The sequence below is a fragment of the Sphaeramia orbicularis genome, chromosome 18 (assembly GCF_902148855.1).
Source record: "Sphaeramia orbicularis chromosome 18, fSphaOr1.1, whole genome shotgun sequence".
Lineage (NCBI taxonomy): Eukaryota > Metazoa > Chordata > Actinopteri > Kurtiformes > Apogonidae > Sphaeramia > Sphaeramia orbicularis.
The window spans coordinates 29,456,022-29,475,193 of NC_043974.1; the positions used below are offsets into that span (position 1 = coordinate 29,456,022).

Genomic DNA, 19,172 nt, shown 5'->3' on the forward strand with positions numbered 1-19,172 from the left:
AGGCAGAAGTATGCTTTTGACTTATTCTTCTATGACAGGGACAGAAACAATTGCCAGTGCCAACATTTAGAGAAAAGATAAGAGACGCTTTGCAGGGGGATGTGTCTTAAAATTCTCACACAAGTATCAGACGGAAATTTAGATTTTTATCTTAGTAGCGATGAACAGCGCAGCAGGAGCCCGCCACAAATTGAATTTAGTGATAATTAATAGCTACTTAACGCGTGCAAATGAGGATATGTGAAATGAAAAAGGCTTCTCGGTGGCACTTAGTGGCAGTATCTGCAATGACCGCTGCTGTGTGATAAACATCTTTTAAATCATCCATTACACACGCATTATTCACTTTCACTATAACAGGTGGCTTGAACGTAATGCGAATTTCTGACCTTGAATGAAAGTAAATGCATCAACTGGATGTGATATGTTAAAAATCTAACAGCTTTTAGTCTCGACAAAGAGCACCCCTCTTATCCGACATAGTGGACGTGAACCTGCACTGCTCCCCCACAGATGCCTAGTGTGATGTTTGACAGATTTCTCCCTCTCCAGCTAGGCTCACAGTAAATGTCCATCTGGCAGCTTCCCATGGGTACTTATTATTCTCAGCTAGCCAGGGGTTTTCTGTTTCCGAGCAGTCAGCCAACGCCTGCCTCAAAGAGTTGAGAGCCGGACCAGAACTGCTTGCAGATGCTCTGCTGGGTAGCCAAACGGTGCTAGTGTAGAGGCATGGCACTGGGTTTTCAATTACACCATGAGGTGGCGGTCTCCCAAAACTATCTGAGGATTACAAGTCAAGTGCATTGAGAACAACTATATTTCTCAGACAAAGGAAAAAGTAGCATTAAGGTATGCCAGTTTTCATTTTTGTCCAACACTCTTGTTCCACCTTGGAGATCAGATGATGAATTTCCCCCTTATGGGCCCAAGCTCACAGCCTAGTGCAGTGTTGAAGGGTCCTGCTAAGGCCCGGCTACGGCAGATTCATTTGTACAAGCCAGTCTCTATCTCATTCCTGGATCTTGCAGAATCTCCAGAAACAGCCCAACAAAATACAGGATGCTGTACTAATCCTGTCTTTGAGAAGTTTCCCCACTAGTATGTTTCAGTCAAAGTTCAAGTGCTCACCGTTCACACAAACCTGCCGGTCTGTTATCCATCTCGCCAACAGTTTTTATGTTCAGTAGAAGGCCTGTGTAATGTTTTTTCTGAAGTCCAAGTCAAAAAACTGATCAGTTGTTTAATAATGGCATAAAAATGTCATCAAATAAAAGCATCACTTTGATTACTTTTCATTTACACTGTTCAAATCACAGCATTAAACTGCAATAACTGTAATTGGTAAAAATGTAAGTATTTTATAAGGTTTTATTCATTGGTTTATTCAGTTAATTGAATTTTTCATACTTATACTGATCCAAGAATTGGTGATTTTAGACTTTTCTTAAGGCACACCTAAATTCTACTTCATTTCCTTTTTGTCTTGTAGCCTAATAATTTGTTGTGCTGCTGCTGGAACCTTAATTTCCTGATGGTTCTGCCCAAGGGATCAATAAAGTTCAATCTAATCTAATCTAATCTAATCTAATCAAATCACTGCATATCTGAAAAAGTAATAATTACTATTCATAAGTTTGTGTTTATTATACCCCTTTTTTGCAACGTCATGTTTAATTTTGTAAACTTATTTGTTAGAGGCAATAAAAATATAAAATTAGGCAGAATGGCTTTATTTAAACGGGTTGAATATCCTGTATCCTCCATTAAGTAGTAGTAGTAGTAGTAGTAGTAGTCATAGTAGTGTTTAATTGCATGCTTTAAAACCAGGAATGCATTACCATTGGAACAAATTAAAGTGATGAAGATTCTGACAAATGCAATGGGTCAAATTGGAGCCACAAAACCTATTTCTGGGTCCAAATAGTTAATAATGATAGAGCTTGTGTGCTTATGTACAAAAAACGTCTTTCTCTAGTGAGGCTTGTGGTGGAAAAATTTACTTTTTATATTTTATACTCTTTATATTTTATACTTTTAATATTTTATACTGTTAGTACATCTTCTTTTAATGCTGAGTCATTCTTCATGCATATGCTTATGTGTGATGGTTACCACTCTGTAACACCCCCGACTCGGGAACGGAGTTCTTACCTTGAGTTAAAACCCAAACACCTAAATGTTTGGATATGTGATGGCGCCTGCATGCTAGATATTATTTAAACAAGGTAAGGGGTAAGAGGCCAGTATGGCCTCTTCACCCCCGGAACCGGAAGGACTGGTATGGAGTGGTATGATTAACATATGGGGTTGTCATTTGGGTGTCACCACTGGGGGGTTGGATTTTTGGTCTATATAATCTTTAATATTTTCATGGTTAATCAGACTTCACTTACAGAGTTTCTCTGTGATTGACTTCTCAATAAATGCATTTATTTATTTTAACTCTAACTTTCTCTCCTCCTCTTTGTGTGTGGGTTATCAGTTGAACATTTCCACAACAGGCTCCAGTTGGGGTTCAGACAGGGCGAAGTTCATTTATTATTCAGCTTCAATACAGTGATCATTGCAGTTTTTTATTGTCAGTGCAGCACATTGCACATTTTTAAGCTCCTAGTCCAGTACATGCCGTGCATCTTTTCAGTCTGTGCCCAGCTGCATATTGACATAAATCATTACTTAATCCCCTCATAAAATAAATTGCACAAAAGTATTGACAAACAAAATGCAAAGTGTGAAACATCATGTGGAAAACTTATTTTATATCAGGGGGAAACCATTAAGATTTGGTATGGTAGATGCACTAGGAACTATTATGTTAGCCAACACGCTAATCTTAGCTAGCAGTAGGCTTAATATTTTCTCCACTAATTTAAGAATTGTGATTTTAAATATCAACTTCATCCAAATTCTCTGTTGTTTGTCATCGCATTCAAGGAATAGAAGGTAAACTGGATGTGTTTTATGGACAGTACTGCAGACTGAATGGCTTTACAAGTGGCTAGCACAGAGGTTACAGACTAATGTTAGCAATGAGTTTATTTACTACACTAACTACAGAATTAACAACTAATTACCTTGCTTCTGTTACTGCTGAAATTATGCAATTGAACTAACAATTTTCTTTATTTGCCTAAAAAAATGTTATGCTGGTGAAATTCATGTTTTGCTTTTTTTTTTTTTAATCAACAATTCATTGAATGTATGAGCTTATAGAAAAATATTGATGTATTTAGTGTTGTAGGAATGATGAAACCCTAAGCACTTAAAGAACCCCATGTGGCATGCATGTATGCAGGTTACATTTGTATTAGGCACTGGGCATCCTAATGGTCTTACCCTAGAATCACCCCTGAATCCACTGCCAGTCTCTCTAGGTACACAAGGGTAGAGTGTCTTTGGTTTGTCTGGGTTTGAAAAGACATTCATAACACCATATTTTTAGGTTAACCCCACTTGGATTTGAACAAAACTGTCTGTGTGAAAGCAGCAGAAGTAGCTTGGAGCAATATAAGATGAGGGAGGTTTGAGAATAATATGATGTGCCATGTAACTCTTGAATATATGGCAGTAAAATAAATCTTCGGTTGAAAATGATTAGAAGATCCCTGAGAGAGAGGTTACTCCATTATGTCTGAGAACAGGATATCCAAGGCTTTTTTTTTTTTCTTTTTTACCATGTGGACACTGTCGGCATCCACACTCACTGAGGTTTTATGTTGAAATGTGGAGTCAGGGAAAAGATGAGGATTCATAGCTTAACATGTAAGTATTTCCACAAACTCACCACTGTGTAGAAACAGACACCATGCATGCTATGCTTGTTTAAGTCAACACTGCTGGCATATTCTTTGAACAATCTGGGCCATTTGATTCTCATTTGAATAAAATTCAAATTGAAGACACTGAGCACACAATCCGCTTGGCAGCAAAGAAAAAGGCCACCATTGTGTATTCACATGCACACATATGGGAAAATGGGAAGGGTGAGGATTGCAGTGCATTGCATACCTTACTGAGCAAACAACAGCATCTTGGTGCTGCCTTGAACCCTCCCCCCATCTAACTCTTCCATATTTATGCGTTCGCATCACTCCCAAAGACACATGACAACTCAAACATGACTCTCACTGGTGAGAACAGTGCTACGAAAAATGAAACGAGTCTTACCTAGTGCGGAATAGTTGGTCACATCTGTAAGCAGGCCATTGGGGAGAAGAGGGAACAGGGGAAAGAGGGAAATAAAGAGGGAGAGAAACAGAGAAAAGAAACGTCAGCAAATTACAATGTACAGCGAGCTAAACTTTAATGCAGGCAGAGGCTGTCACTGGCTCCCCTGAAAAATGACGGTGTCCCAGCATTGTACATACCGTGGGGTTAAGAATAGTTCCCGTCAAGAGGGGGACATCATTTATTAATCGTGGAACGTGAAATATCTGAGATAGCCTCCCAGGAGGTTCACAAGTTTGCACAACTTGCATTAATATTTGTCATTGTGTTGAGATTTTGACGATGGCGGGAGGGAGGATGTAAGCAGAAACCTGATGTATTACCGACAATTTTTTTTTTTTCTTTTTTTTTGCACCACTGTAACATAACCACAGAAACAACAAAATAGCTCAGTCAAACATGAGGTATTCCCCTCACTCTATATGTCTCTGAGGTAATTTAGTAACCCTCAGATATGTCGTACCATGCTTGCGTCGACCTTTGCTACATTTCCCCGAGCTTGTTATTTTGACAACCGACGTCCAAGGTTCCAACAGCATAATAAAATGACAATCCCACACTCACCACAAATACTCCCAGACACAAACAGTGAATCAGTATGGCTAAAAAAAGCAACATTTAGCCACATCTCTGCTGTGTCAGTGCTTCCTGACATTCATACCTCCCAAGATTTACAGACAAGCATGTTATAAGACAGTTGCTTTACCAGCTCTTTGGCACCTGGAGAAATATATACAGGATTTCCATTACAGCACGTTTTTTTACATTGAAAGTGGTCCCTTTACGGTTGTGCTCCTCTAAAACACACTTTTGCTTTCTTGTAAATGCACAATAAAACATGGAAATGTAGTGAACTGACAATAACGGCATGTTGTGCAAGGAAAATAGTAGACTCAAGACTAATTCTGCATTGCCATTGCTTACAGTGCAGTCTAGTTGTGTTGCTACACAGAATTTTTTTTTAGTAATATGATTTATCACTGATGATGTCTATCCCCTGGATTCATTTACATTTTTTGTGCGCTCGCAGCAAATCCCACAGGGATCAAGAATAGGGAGAATGTTATTACAATATCTGTTTTGCACGTGAGAACAAATGTGTTTTTCATGGAGAGAAGGGAAAAGACTGGGGTTCAATCTCCGGGACACTCATTACCATTCTGTCTGACACACATTCACAATCGCTGCTACTGTTGTTGCTAAACACAGAGCTCAGCTGAGGACCTTGAAGCTTCATACCGGGAAAATTGGACCCAGGGGAAGGGGTGGCAGGGACTGATGTCAGACTTCAAGAGCCACTAGAAGCACCTGGGGTTTCAATGACATTAGCATCAGTTTTGTTTGGTAGTGAGAGAATGAGCGACCAAGACACTTGAAGGCAATAAAAGGCAGCAGTGGGAAAGGGAAGGAGCATGTGAAGAATGCGGCAAAATTTTAGATCGGACTTAAAACGATATAAAGGAGTCAAAATTTTGCTTAAGAATACCTGTTAAATGTGTAGCCATTCATAAAAACACTAAATAGCCTGAGGTTCTGGTTTAAGCATTCTATATTTCTCTCCCTCTAATCACATTTTGTCTTTTTAATGGAGGGATTTTTTTTGTAGTGCAGTGAAGACTATTGATTTTTCCTGAATCCCACAGTTGAAATTTGGAAGCCTGGCCAATCAAAACCAGTGGAGGTAGCGTGGGCCTAAGTGGATTAAACCGGTGAGCTTGGTAGAGTGGGAATCTAGAGAGAGAGAAACCAAAGCCCTGGTGGCTTCAATAAACCTACTCTGTGAACCAGGAAAAAGATGGAAGGAGGAGACACTTTTTCACCCTCTCTCACCCTCCTGTTTTAAGCAGATAAGCTGCTTCCAGGGTCTTAGTTATGCTGTGTAGAACCCACAACACGATATGGAAACTTTTGACAAGGCAAAGAAAAGCTGAGAAGTCTGTTTCTTATGTTGTCTTTTCTCTATTGACAAGAGGGATTTGGGGATGTTTGGAGTGGTCAGTGCTGGGGGGAATTACAAAAAGCCTCTGTGATGTGCCATAGTGAGCATGCCACTGCTCAGGCATGGGTTTAGTAAAGGCGTGGATTCAGTTTTGCAAAGTTTCTCTTTGACTAGCCAATGTAAAATAAGCAACGAATTACGTTTCCATGATGAGTAACTGGCAACCACAATGTGATCCATCCTCGTGTCACCATTTGATATATTTGAAGTTTACAGCTCAAGCACAAAGTCCTGTTCACCATAAAAACTAAAGAAACAAAGCAACAGCGGTTTAACCTTGTCTACAAATTTCGATTAAACTTAAAGAGACATCATCTGTCCTTGGTGGGATATTTGGGGTGCTGTACGTTCAGTCCTCAGAGACTTTGTGGCTTTTGGACAAGGACATCAGTTTCCTCCAGGGAGATTCTTTTTGACACAGCCGATCTTGACTTTTCTCATTCATCACATAACAGTCACCACAACACTGTGAGGACAACACTGCATTTTTTGTGAATCACAGGAGCTGGTTTGTTTGGTTACAGACAGACCAAAGAGACATTATTTGGTCTGAAAACACAATAATGCCAGAAATTAGATCTGGATTTTTTTTTCTGTGTCCATGAACTGCAGGAATGCATGATTCAAAAATAGCTTCCTTATCAACAACACACACATAAGACAAAAAAATCTGCATTTGCAAGAGTGTTGATGCTGATTTAAAAGAGTTACTATATTTTTGTTTCAATCACCGAAAGAGCTTTTTGTACTTATAGTCAGAATTAATTTTGCAAACACAGTACAGTGATCAGTCCCTATACATTACTTTGCTTTTATTTCATTGTCAGTTGCTGTTGCTGCCATTTTGGACGCAGCAGTCCTCATGTGTAGGTGTCCCCATGGAAATGGGGCCAACCTATGGTACTGTAACTACGGAGCGCTGCTGGTGCTACTGAGAAAATGAGCAAATCTCAGTTTTGCGATTATTATGTCACTGAAAAACATGATTTAATTGAATTAATTAAATCTGTTGCCGACCCATACAGTCAGCTGATAATGGCTACATTTGTGTCAGGTCTGTAACTCCTTTAAAGGGCTCATATTTAGCTAAACTCACTTTTATTAATCTCAGGTCCATTTATTTTTGTATTTGGACCCTAATAGTTCAAAAAGTTTGAATTTGAACCCTCCAGGTGCTGCAAAGCTATCTGTATATTCATTCTGTCAAAAATCAAGTGGATTTCTACAACCTATTTTAATTCCTGCTTAATTTTTTCAGTCTATAACTAGTTACATCACGACATTTGTACAAATAAGGTCAAGACTTCAGATGAACATTTCTCTGAGTACGACATAATTGTTTATCAGCAGCAGCAGTTGTAGTCCATACTGAAAATATGTCCGAACTTCGAGCCGATTACCTAAAATGTTCAGTTGTTGGTTGAACGGTACAGAGCAGCACAGCCAACAACCTGGAGGGGGTGGAGCGTGAAATGGCTCATGCATTTAAAGGGCCAGCATTCAAAACGACCTTTCTGGTGTCATTACTCAGAAATAAAGTTGAAGGTGCACCTGTGGAGTTGAATTAATGAATAATTCAGACCCAAGCATAGCATTTACAGTTTATGTAGACCACAGGGAAATGTTAAAAATGCATAACTCTATTTAAAAAAGCAAAATATCAGTCCTTTAAACAAGTATTTTGTTGGGTTTAGTGATTAATATCTAATGCAAGTCTGTTCATATAACTGCAGTGGACACTATTCTCTTGTTCATAAAGGTTACCACGCAAACAATACAAATGGATAAAAAAAAAAAAACAAAGGCAAGAAAAAGTATGTGTGAATTTAGCTGGGCACCTAGCCATAGTATTAAGTCATCTTCATCTGCGTACAGTTTGTCTTACTGTGGGCTGGAGAATCCCTAAGGTCTGTGAGATTGCTTTGTAAGCCCTTTAGGTCTTATGCAGATCAAAAACTGTTGATGGAAGGTCTTCAGAGATCTCTGTTTTGTGATGCTTTGTTGACATCAGCAGATGCTTCTCGTCAATGTGTTTTTTATAAGTCAAAAGATTTTCACACCGAGCTCAAATCTCTTTTTGTTGATTGGACTTTAAGATTGTTAACTCCTGACTCCAATTAGCTCTTTTTGGAGTCATTAGCTTAAAGGTTTACTTGCTTTCACCAGCAGTAATGTGAATGTTTAAATTGTAGTAAATATTTTAATTGGTTGTATTAGGTTAATGTTATTGTGCTTGTCTGTACTTGTGACTTAGCTGCAGATCAGATCACATTTCATGACTTTCAAGGGGTTAATATACTTTTCTTTCCACTGTATTTCATTCACGTATGTCCAGTTTTGTAAAAACCTTTCTTTCCCACAACCTGCTGCACACACAATCTCCTTGTACAGAGTCCTCAAATCTTCTGGAAGACAAATATAAGTGATCATTTGGTTCTGAGACCAGTTACAGCCATATATTATTCTGCATTTGCTCTTCAGTATCTCTTATCTCACTTTTTACTCAACATTTTTCTTCATTTCTGCCAAAGTATCTTCTTTCTGTAACATTTCTTTTCCAGTTTATTTGTTAAAAAAAACACTACTCGCTGTATTGTGTAGTGCTTTTTTCTTTACTATCAGGCAGTTGTCTAATAGCGCAAGTACACTTAAAGCCTCCATATTGAAAAGTAGCAGTGAATACCTTTGAAACGATGCCAGTTTATCTCCTTCGTTACAATATCTAATAAATCTTGCCACTTACACCACTTTCATGTCGTAAAATGTGCACCGAGTGAACCTAGACATTAAAATTGTCGTGTATCTTGCTTCCTCTGATTCCACAGCACTCTCTGCAGATTGATGAGTTTCAGTTCTTTAGAAGACTGGGCATTTTTAGAATTACTTGCCTTTTTTTTCCCCAGTGGCAGACCATTGAGAGAAAGAGAGCAAAGCAGAGAAAGTTCACTCTCTAGAAACGGCTGCAGGACTGAGTAGCTACTAATTGGAAATCAAAAGCAATGGAGCTGGAAGGCAGCAGAGAAGGAGCAGTCGAACCTCCAGTGCCTGTTGTCGGTCAATTTAGACCATGACAAAAAAGGCCCTTTTCCTTGTGTCACCATTTAACCTATTCACCAGTGTGGAATGGGAGCAGCTGTTTTTTTACAGTACCACATAATGGGACAAAATGGCTCTGGCTGGCTAAACTCCAGCTAGCTGCAAAAAGGCCTGAATGCAAGAGAGAGAAAAGAGAAGAGGTGTGAAACAGACATTGCAGAAGAGGGAACAGTGCTGCCATGTTATGAATGATATGAGCTTACACCCTTCCATCTGAGCTGATATAAACATTGCTTTTTTTTCGATTGCAACAAAGAATTAAAGAAGCCTTGACAGAGGCTACAGATGGCTCGGGCTCACACAGACTGCATAAGTTTACACAAGTCAGACTAGAAGCCAGATTGGCTCTAAATCTAAGGCTGTTCTTGGGAGAGAGAGAGAAAGAAACTGCTCAACTTGTTTTTAATCTTTCTTCAAGTTGAGGTGTGAATAAGTACTTTGTGAGTGACAGCCTGATGAGCGCAGTCACAGAAACTCAGAACTTCATCAGGCGGTTGTCAGATTCAGCGCTGTCCAGTTTGGAAACGCAGCTCAGGCATGACAGTACAGGATCGAGGTATGCTTATGTTAGCACTGCAGCAGATGTTCAGTTCCTGTTGCAGCTGTCTGCTGTTTGGAAACAGAAGCGCTGCGCCATTGCTCGGTACATCTCAATCCCCAGATCTTCAAAACTCCTGTTTAATTTTTTCCTCAGGTCATACCAGAGTCAAATTACATGTTTGATTCAGTTGATAAAATCATTATAATACCAGATGCTTATAACCCAAACAACTTGTGATCTAAATGTTGTAATTAAAATCAACTAAAATTTGAGCAGATCTCTAGGGTGCTGATACTTATTAAAAAAAAAAAAAAAAAAGAGAGAATTAATGGAAAGCACAGTGCAAATCAAATATAGCCATGGTCTGATAGATCATCCTTGGATTGGTGCCAGTCCTCATGTGGTAAAAAAAAAAAAAAAAAAAAAGGAAGCTAAGAGGGGATTTTTTCAAATGCAGTATTTTAAAGAATTCTGCCAGCAGACCTTGATGAGTGATCAGAAGTTGGAGAGATGAGAGACCTGTGGGCTCTATGCTGAGTTCTGACCCTGAGTTCAGATACGTAGTGCTGGGATAAAGACTCTCTAGCCTGGGGAGAAGTAGACGGAAGGACAGCATAGAAAGGAAGGAATAAAAAAAAGAGGCAGAGGCAATAGCCTTGAAGCCTCTCACTGGGCAGCGCCGGCTTGGCCCTTCATATCAGCCACTTGTGAAGACAGAAGGGGGAGCCTGCAGGCAGTCGTACGTCGACTGGCGCGATCAAGGAGGCCTGGATTGGAGTGGTTCCTCCAGGCTCTGGTGTGAGGAAGAGGGTGGAAAACAGAGAGGCTGTAATAATGTTTGACACTGCACTCTCGCAACTCCCCAATCAGTTTCTAACCACTAGCTTCTCACTACAAGAACACTATTAACATGGGTCAGAAGGACACATCTGGCAATTGACCGCATTTCCAATTGAAATTCATCAGGTCTAAGATCACGGTCCTACCCAGCCTCACTGTAAACGCTCCTGCTGACTGTCTAAAAAGCCCCTACAAAGAAGTCTTTTTAAATCTGTGGCTCAAATAGATAATTAGACATAATGAGTAAACAATGTCGCCACAAGATGCAAACACGCTTATTGCTTTTTAATTGTGTTTCCCTCTGTGCACCGAGCTACTTCTGAGAGCGCTGCTACCTGCGTGCGCTGGCCCATGCGAGGCCAGGTGCAGTCATTACCACGGGACAGATGGATCAGCAGAAGTGGCGCTCGTTTCACTTGCAAGGCAACACGGTGGCTGCCATATGTAGGCTCATCATTAAAACTGACCTTTGACCTTCCAGCGGGCTCCTGTCATTCTAATGGAGTTAATCAAGGTGTCCAGAAGTGGTATTTTCTCACCATGTTTGTGCATGTTATTGGTTTGGGAAGAAACTAATATTGATGTGTGTACAGTATTTGTGAGCGGGATGGCATTTATGTGTATTGGAGACAGAAGTCGTCTGTCCCTTCATATGTGCGTGTCCATGTCACCGTGCGCATGCATGTGACTCCGATGTCAGACGTGTTTAAGTTTGGAAGCTCCTTTTAATATTGCCAATGCAGCTCCTTTGAAAATTCATTAAAGTGCTTCGACCCTTCTGCCATCTGTGCGAGCAAGAGGCGTGCGAGGGAAGCAGCTGGGGAGAATGGGAAGATGAAAATTCTGACATGGGCAGGAGCATGCGGGCAAACCCCCGGACGCCCAATGAAGAGCCACTGATATGCCAGCTTTGAAGTGCTATTTATTTATTCCTCAACCTTATCATAAAAGTTGGATTCAGATTTAGATTCACAGATAAAAACTGCAGGCTGCCATTGCATTTCCTGGAGGAGTAAATTGAAAAGAAAAATGACAAATGTTATGCAACCATGAAGGCAAAACAAAAATCCCATAGAGGTCAAATTAAAATGCTACACGCACTGCCTTGTGTCCAATTAAAGTGCAGTTAAGTCCATGATTGCATACAGGGCATCGCTGGAGTGGTGGAGTGCTTACAACAACGAATGGCCATTGTTGACTTCAATTGCATATAGGCGCAATCAAAGCAGAGCCAAATCAACATCGTATACTTCATTTTAACAACTTAATAACCTCTGCATTTGTGAAGGAGGTGCAGTACTCAATTATTTTTCTCAAGTAAAAGCATGCACTATGGTGAAATTGTACTTCTACTCAAATAATAGTGAAAGCGTGTTATTTTTAGGTTTTGCAATTTTGTTTCTTTATCATGCGGCTTCTGTAAGTTCTGACATTAACATAGACTCCACATGAATTGCATATACACATCATCAAAGCAGAGTCACATAATCAAATATTTCATTTAACCACTTCGCCCACGTTCTGAACCTCTGAGCTTCGATTGAACTAACTAAGGCAATATTTCTCAATGTGTTTATGTCCCTCATTAATCACCAGGGTTTGGAAGTAAAACTCAAAATGACAGCAAAAATCGAAAATATTATGTGGAGGTTATCTGTAAAAAAAAAAACATTAATTCCAGTTGTGCTTATCAGTTCCTGAATATGATAACTCTTTGTTCGTGCAAATAAAGGCTCTGTGGGAAGATAATTAGCTGCAAGTCATTTGTTTTCACAGAAAAGGGTGTAAAGTATGGGAGGGAAAACACTGTCCTTTATAAGTAAAATATAGTGAAAATAAAGTGCCATTAGAACACTAAAATAGTCTCTCAGAAGTAACTAGCAATAAATTGGTCCTCATCTGAAATGTAAGCTGTCTTGAATGCATTATCATATTTTATTGTGTAGCCTATATTTGGTCAAAACAGGATGAATAAAAAGTGGAACTTATAAGAATTATTAGAAGTATTCAAGTCACTATTGTCTGTCAGTTATTGTTTTGTTATTTACTTCCATTGCTGTTTCAAAATTCAGAGGTGGTCTTTTTTTTTTGGGGGGGGGGGGGGGGGGTATGCTAAAGGGAGACCCACACAATATTATCATTTCATGTCATAAAAGATATGTAATGTGTTAAAACTTTTATAAAGATATGCATTAAAAAAATAAGAAGTATTAGACTCAAAATCCGTACCATTATAATGATCCTGAGCCTTAATAACGAACAACAATCAGTGCATTGATGCCCTTCATTAGCATTGTTGCTGGCACTCTTCTTCAGCCTGACTCCAGCTACTGTCATCTTTATGCCAGTTACCTTTCACAATAAAGCAATATCAGTTGCAGTGTTTATGCCCTGTAATCACTTTCTCCTACACCTGATCTCCTCTTCATAAACTCAGCGCGCCAACATTATTGCTGTTATAGTCGGAAATATGGAGCTATGTATTATGCATTAACGATGATCTCCCTGAGGGAAGGCGCACACTTTGATGCCAAGACACACACTCACACTTTTCATAGAGAAATGTCTGTAGGTATACTGTAAACGCATGCAAGAATGTGCACACGCAGACACACACAATTGCTTGCTTTGTCTTTTTTTTTTTTTTTTCCTTCCCCTCACACCTAAACACACACGTCAACGCACACACTCCTCTACATATGCCTCAAAGCGTCAGGGTGTAATAGAGGCTGGCTGCACTTTGCCTTGTCTCTCTCTTTCACTGACACTAATCAACACCTCTACTGCTATTAAAAATTCCTCTCCATGCCTTTTGATCTGCTAACTATCTCATTTACATGACTGCCGCTCAGCAGCTCGGCCTGGTGCTAGGGAAGTGTGACGAGGCAAGGTGGTGGAGGAGGAGGAAGAGGAAGAAGGTGAGAGGAGAGGCAGAAAGAGAGAAAAAAGTAGTTGTGGAGGAGCAAGATGTTTGCTTTAGAAGAGCAAAAACTATGTAGTCATAAAATTAATTTTAGCCTAAACATGATTTAAAGGGGTCATATTTTGCTTTTTTAAATGGAATTATGCATTTAAAAAAATTTCCCTGTGTTCTACATAAACTGTAAATGCTATACTTGGGTCTGAATTCTTCATTAACCCTTTCATGCATAGGCCACTCCAGTGGACAGTTCTTCTCCAGCTGTTCTCTTGTATATTCATGGGTTTTGACATTTTAGTTCCAGATCAGCCAACACAGTGGACACTGATGCACCATTCCATACACTGACATTCAGACCATTACTGTAACTTTGCTGTTCTTGATATACCTGATCTGCACTAACATGTTTAAGTGTAAATCAATTGTTATTTGTTAGACAAGAAGTTTTTTTTTGCATAGTATCTCCATGAAGTAAGTAATTACTAGCATTACAACATGTTAAAATGTGAGAAGACACCAGATTAGCAGCATAAAAAATGTTTTTATTTCATTGTTTTCACATCACTTTCTGATATTGGGTTTTGAACATATGTTTCTTTACTTCAAAAATTAAATGCATGGATATTTTTGTAACTCCAAAGGGAAAAAAAACTCGATCGCATTGTTTTTTTCATGCTTAAAGAGGAATAAAAGCACTGAAGAAAAAAATCTTGACTACGGTTCTCACAATTCATGCATGAAAGGGTTAATTCAACTCCACAGGTCCATCTTCAACCTTATTTCTGAGTAATGACACCAGAAAGGTCGTTTTGAGTGCTGGCCCTTTAAATGCACATGAGCCACTTCACCTTCATGCCCCGCCCCCTCCAGGTTGTTGACTGTGCTGCTCTGTCCCGTTCACCCACCAACTGAACATTTTAGGATGTTCAGTTGGTGTTCATGGTTTAGGATGTGAGTCTGACCCGACTCACATCCTAAACCATGAGTTCCAGCTCCTACCTTCCAGCAGGAGATTCAGGGCCCCCAGAACCAGGCTGAACCACTACAAAAACTCATACATCCCAACATCCATCAGACTGCTAAACAATCAGTAGCATGTGTCAGAGCAATAAGCTACATGGTGCAATAATATCACACCTGTATGTGCAATACACATCTGTGCAATACCTTATTTATAAATATGTATATATTATGTGCAAATCTATTTATCTGGTACTTCTCCATTTTATTCTGTTGGCTCTTCTTTATTCTGTCCACCTGTAAACTGCAGCTCAATGGAGTCCAGGAAAAATTTCCCCATGAGGGACAATAAAGTATATATTATCTAATCTTATCTTAGGTAATTGGCGCGAAGTTTGGACATATTTTCAGTTTTTACAACAACCGCTGCTGCTGACAAACAATTACGGCGTACTTTGAGAAATGTTCGTCGGAAGTCTTGACCTTATATGTGCGAATGTTGTGACTTAACTCGTTATAGATGCAACAAATTAAGCAGGAATTAAAACAGGTTGTAGCAATCCACTTGATTTTTGCTAAAATGAATATAAAGATAGCTTTGCAGCACCTGGATGGTTCACATTCAAACTTTTGGAACTATTAAGGTCCTCGTATACACAAATAAATGTACCAAAGACTAATAAAAGTGGGTTTTGCAAAATAAGACCCCTTTTTGTTGCAAATTCCCCTCAATATTCCACTGTTTTTGTAAAGAGGTGCTGTTCAGTGCGCTTATGTTGCCTGTTGATCTATGATCCCTGGCATTTATGGATCAATTTCAACATCCTGTTTCTAGAATGGTTTTATTCATTTCATGACATTCTACTGATCTTTTGGATAATTTTTGTTTGGTTTGGTTTATTGACTGGAATAACTGATCAATAGCAGCATCAATCAGAGAACATTTGCTTAATTACTATTATGACAAGTATGCCTAATGTCACTAATTTGTATCATCCTTATTATAGGTGCTCAAATTAGTAATCCCCACCTAATTTCTACATCGCAGCAACCGCACAAATATAGTTTATCCAGTAATGAATAAATACATTGAGGCAGTAAATATGTGTTGGCTGTTTGATATGTAAATCCTTGCTGAAGTGCATGGACTGAAAGTTGATAACAATGCAGCAGGAAAAGCACCAAAACCAGAGGCTCTATTTTCCACCACCTATCTTCTTCACTTCGTACTCCTCCCTCCTCTCGTTCTCCTCTTGGCTGACTTTGTGTAGCACTGTGGGGCTTCCACTGAGCCTGAGCCTCTTTGGCAAGAACTATGGGGACTGGATGGCATTGAAGAGGCTGCAATGATGCATCCAAACGATGGGTGTAGTTGGGCAGGGAAGTGGTAGCAGGGGGTGAAGAGAGGAAAAGTAGGATGTGGGAGAGAAAAGGGAGGACGACAGAGAAGTTGCGGGAACCATTGTAGGTGGTTTCAATCATCCTGATGCCATCTGTTCCACTCCATTTTTCGCACTGACGGTGGATATTTTCCCTGGTGGGACGAGAGGAGTCTGTGTGCGAGTATGTGTTCAACTAAGATAGATAGTCGAGGCCAGAACGGTATGGGCAAGAGTGCAGTATCTCACATGAACATACTGTAGATGTGAACTGTATGAACTGCTGTCTTACAGTGATAAGGCTGCAGCTAACTACTGTATTCACCAGCAGGCAGTTGGACAATTATGTCATTAACAAGTGAATGGATTCAGTCTATTACGTCAGGGAATCGTAGAAAAAGTTGATGGTAAAACATTTTTCTTTAGTCATTAATTCAACGAAATTAGTTATGATTAACCAATAACCACTAATAAATGTGTCGCTGTTTTAGAATATATTGATTTGTGTCACTAGTCGCTTTCCCATTGGACATCTGCACAAAACTTTAGCGATATTTACTAAATTTCGAAAAAACAGAAGTGCATCATGTCGTTTTTTCCATGAAATCACAAATGCAATGATTTGTTTATATATTATCGCGAGATGACACGAGAAGTCATTCCATAAACATGGCGACGAACGTAAATATGTTGTTGATTCACAGATATATTCATTATTATTATATATTACCCCTCTATCTCGTACTAAATTAACCCTTTCATGCATGAATTGTGAGAACCTTAGTCAAGACTTTTTTCTTCAGTGTTTGTATTACTCCTTAGGCATGAAAAAAACAATGTGATCGAGTTTTTTTTTTTCCTATGGAGTTACAAAAATATCCATGCATATAATTTTTGAAGTAAAGAAACGTGTTTAAAACCCAATATCAGAAAGTGATATGAAAACAATGAAATAAAAACATTTTTAATGCTGCTAATCTGATGGCTTCTCACATTTTAACATGTTCTAATGCTAGTAATTACTCACTTCATGGAGATAATATGCAAAAAAAAACTTCTTGTCTAGCAAATAACAATTGATTTACACTTAAACATGTTAGTGCAGATCAGGTTTATCAAGAACAGCAAAGTTACAGTAATGGTCTGAATGTCAGGGTATGGGATGGTGCGTAAGTGTCCACTGTGTTGGCTGATATGGAACGAAAACAACAAAACCCATTAATATACAAGAGACCAGCTGGAGAAGAACTGTCCATTGTAGTGACCTATGCATGAAAGGGTTAAAAAATGATTGGGTTTCCTGGTGTGTCCACGTATACCGCGGCAGGTTTCTTCCTCTTCTTCGCTTGTTGTAACGTACGTCAATATCCGGTTAATTAATTCACCTGACTCTAGTTGTGAAAAAAAGGTCTTTCTATTGTAGTTTTGCATGATATACCATTTGCGCTACACTTGAAAAACCACCTCTTGCCAGCGCAAAAACTTTTAATCAAAAAATGAGACTTTTGGCAAAATTGTCGTTTCTCCATTAGGTAAATTTTTATGCGCAATTTATATTTGCGCAATTTGAGGATCGATGGAAAAGCGACTACTGTCATCTGTGGTCATGGAATCAACTACAATTATTCTTAATAGTCCGATTAGGTTTGTATTGTCTACTACAGCTTATAAAGATTTCTTTTTCTTTTTTGTCAGACAGATGGAAAAAAGTTAATTCTTTGACCTTGACATGTTTCGGCTACAACCAAACCAGGATAAAACAGCTGACAATGATGCATCACAGTAACATCAAGTGACCCTTCTGAGGGAGTAGTCTATCCTTGATATGTGCAGCAATTTTGTGTGTTATGCATAGTTAGAATTTAGTATTATATGTGAGGATATTTGAATTACTTACGGAATTTGACACAGCAATTTAGGGTAGGTGAAGGATGGAGTAAGGAGACTATAAGTTAAACGTCATCCTGCTCCTTTTTGAATGGTTTACTTTCTTTTCATATAATTCTTTTGTTGTCTGATTTTTATTGCAATATTCAAAATAAATAAACAAACAAACCATCGGACAAGGTTACAGGTTGTAGCCGAAACATGTCAAGGTAAAAGAATTAACTTTTTTCCATCTGTCTGCCAGAAAGAAACATAAATCTTTATATACAATTACTTTTGTTACTGAAAAGAACTGATTTATTCATTTTCTGAAACTGCTTTATCCTTACTAGGGTTGCTTGGAGCCTATCCCAGATACTTATGGGTGAAGGTGGGGTACACCCAGGGCTGACATATAGAGACAGTCACTCTCACTTTCACACTTAAGGGCAATTTAGATTAGTCAATTAACCCTTTATAGGGCAGTCACTGAAGTACACTGAAATTCAAAATTTCAACCTTAGTGTGTCATTGAACATCGTCATCTACCTCCTCTTGCCTGAAAATTTTTGAGCACCATTTGCTAAAAAGTAAATACATGTAATAAAACAACTATTATAAGGTCATAAACTGACAAAAATCACTAATATCACTATTTACAGCTGCAACATTTCTATAAAATCTGTCTGTATAGTGTTATGGAAACCAACATGCATCTTGACCTCACTGAGGCACGGGATTGGACCCATATTTAATGTTTGCAGAAATGACCAAAAATAGTCACTTGCCCGATAAAGGGTTAACCTATCAGTGCATGTCTTTGGATGGTGGGAGGAAGTTGGAGTACCTGGAGAGAACATGAAAACTCCACACAGAAAGGTCCCAACCTCATCCACTAGTGTTGGAATCGAACTCAGGACCTTGTTGTTGTGAGGCACGAGTGCTATAACTGCACCACCGTGTTGCCCAGACCTGATTTATTTGAGTTTTTAAAAATCCTGCACTTCAGCTTTACTGTTAATTAAGCGTGCCATTTTTGGATAGTTAAAACTTAAATAAGCGGCTCACAGTTGCTTGTTACAGAGTTTAAAAAGTCCATGAACTCTGCACTTGGAAATGATACCTCCTATGCCAAGACAGCAAAGCATACAAGATCACAGAACTTCCCAGTCCCAGTCCTATTCAGCTGAGGCTGAAATTGAACATGCAGAAAATCCTTGGCCACGTTTAAGCGACCGATTTAACTCAAATCCAAAAGAGGCAACGACTCCATTATGCCGTGTTTGTTTGCCCAAAAAGTCTGTGGACTATTGCAAAAACTTTGCTTTCAACCTGTACAAGTGA

The 19,172-nt window shown here is 39.1% G+C and overlaps 1 protein-coding gene across 33 annotated transcripts in view; it reads right to left on the reverse strand.

The window, feature by feature from the left end:
* LOC115438765 (receptor-type tyrosine-protein phosphatase delta) overlaps nt 1–19,172 on the reverse strand; it is a 617,983-nt gene that overhangs the window by 401,173 nt on the left and 197,638 nt on the right. For all 33 annotated transcript variants that reach the window (XM_030162597.1, XM_030162584.1, XM_030162598.1 and 30 more), the window contains exon 4: nt 4,168–4,191. The gene's annotated coding sequence lies outside the window, so the exon portion shown is untranslated. The remainder of the gene's footprint in view (nt 1–4,167; nt 4,192–19,172) is intronic.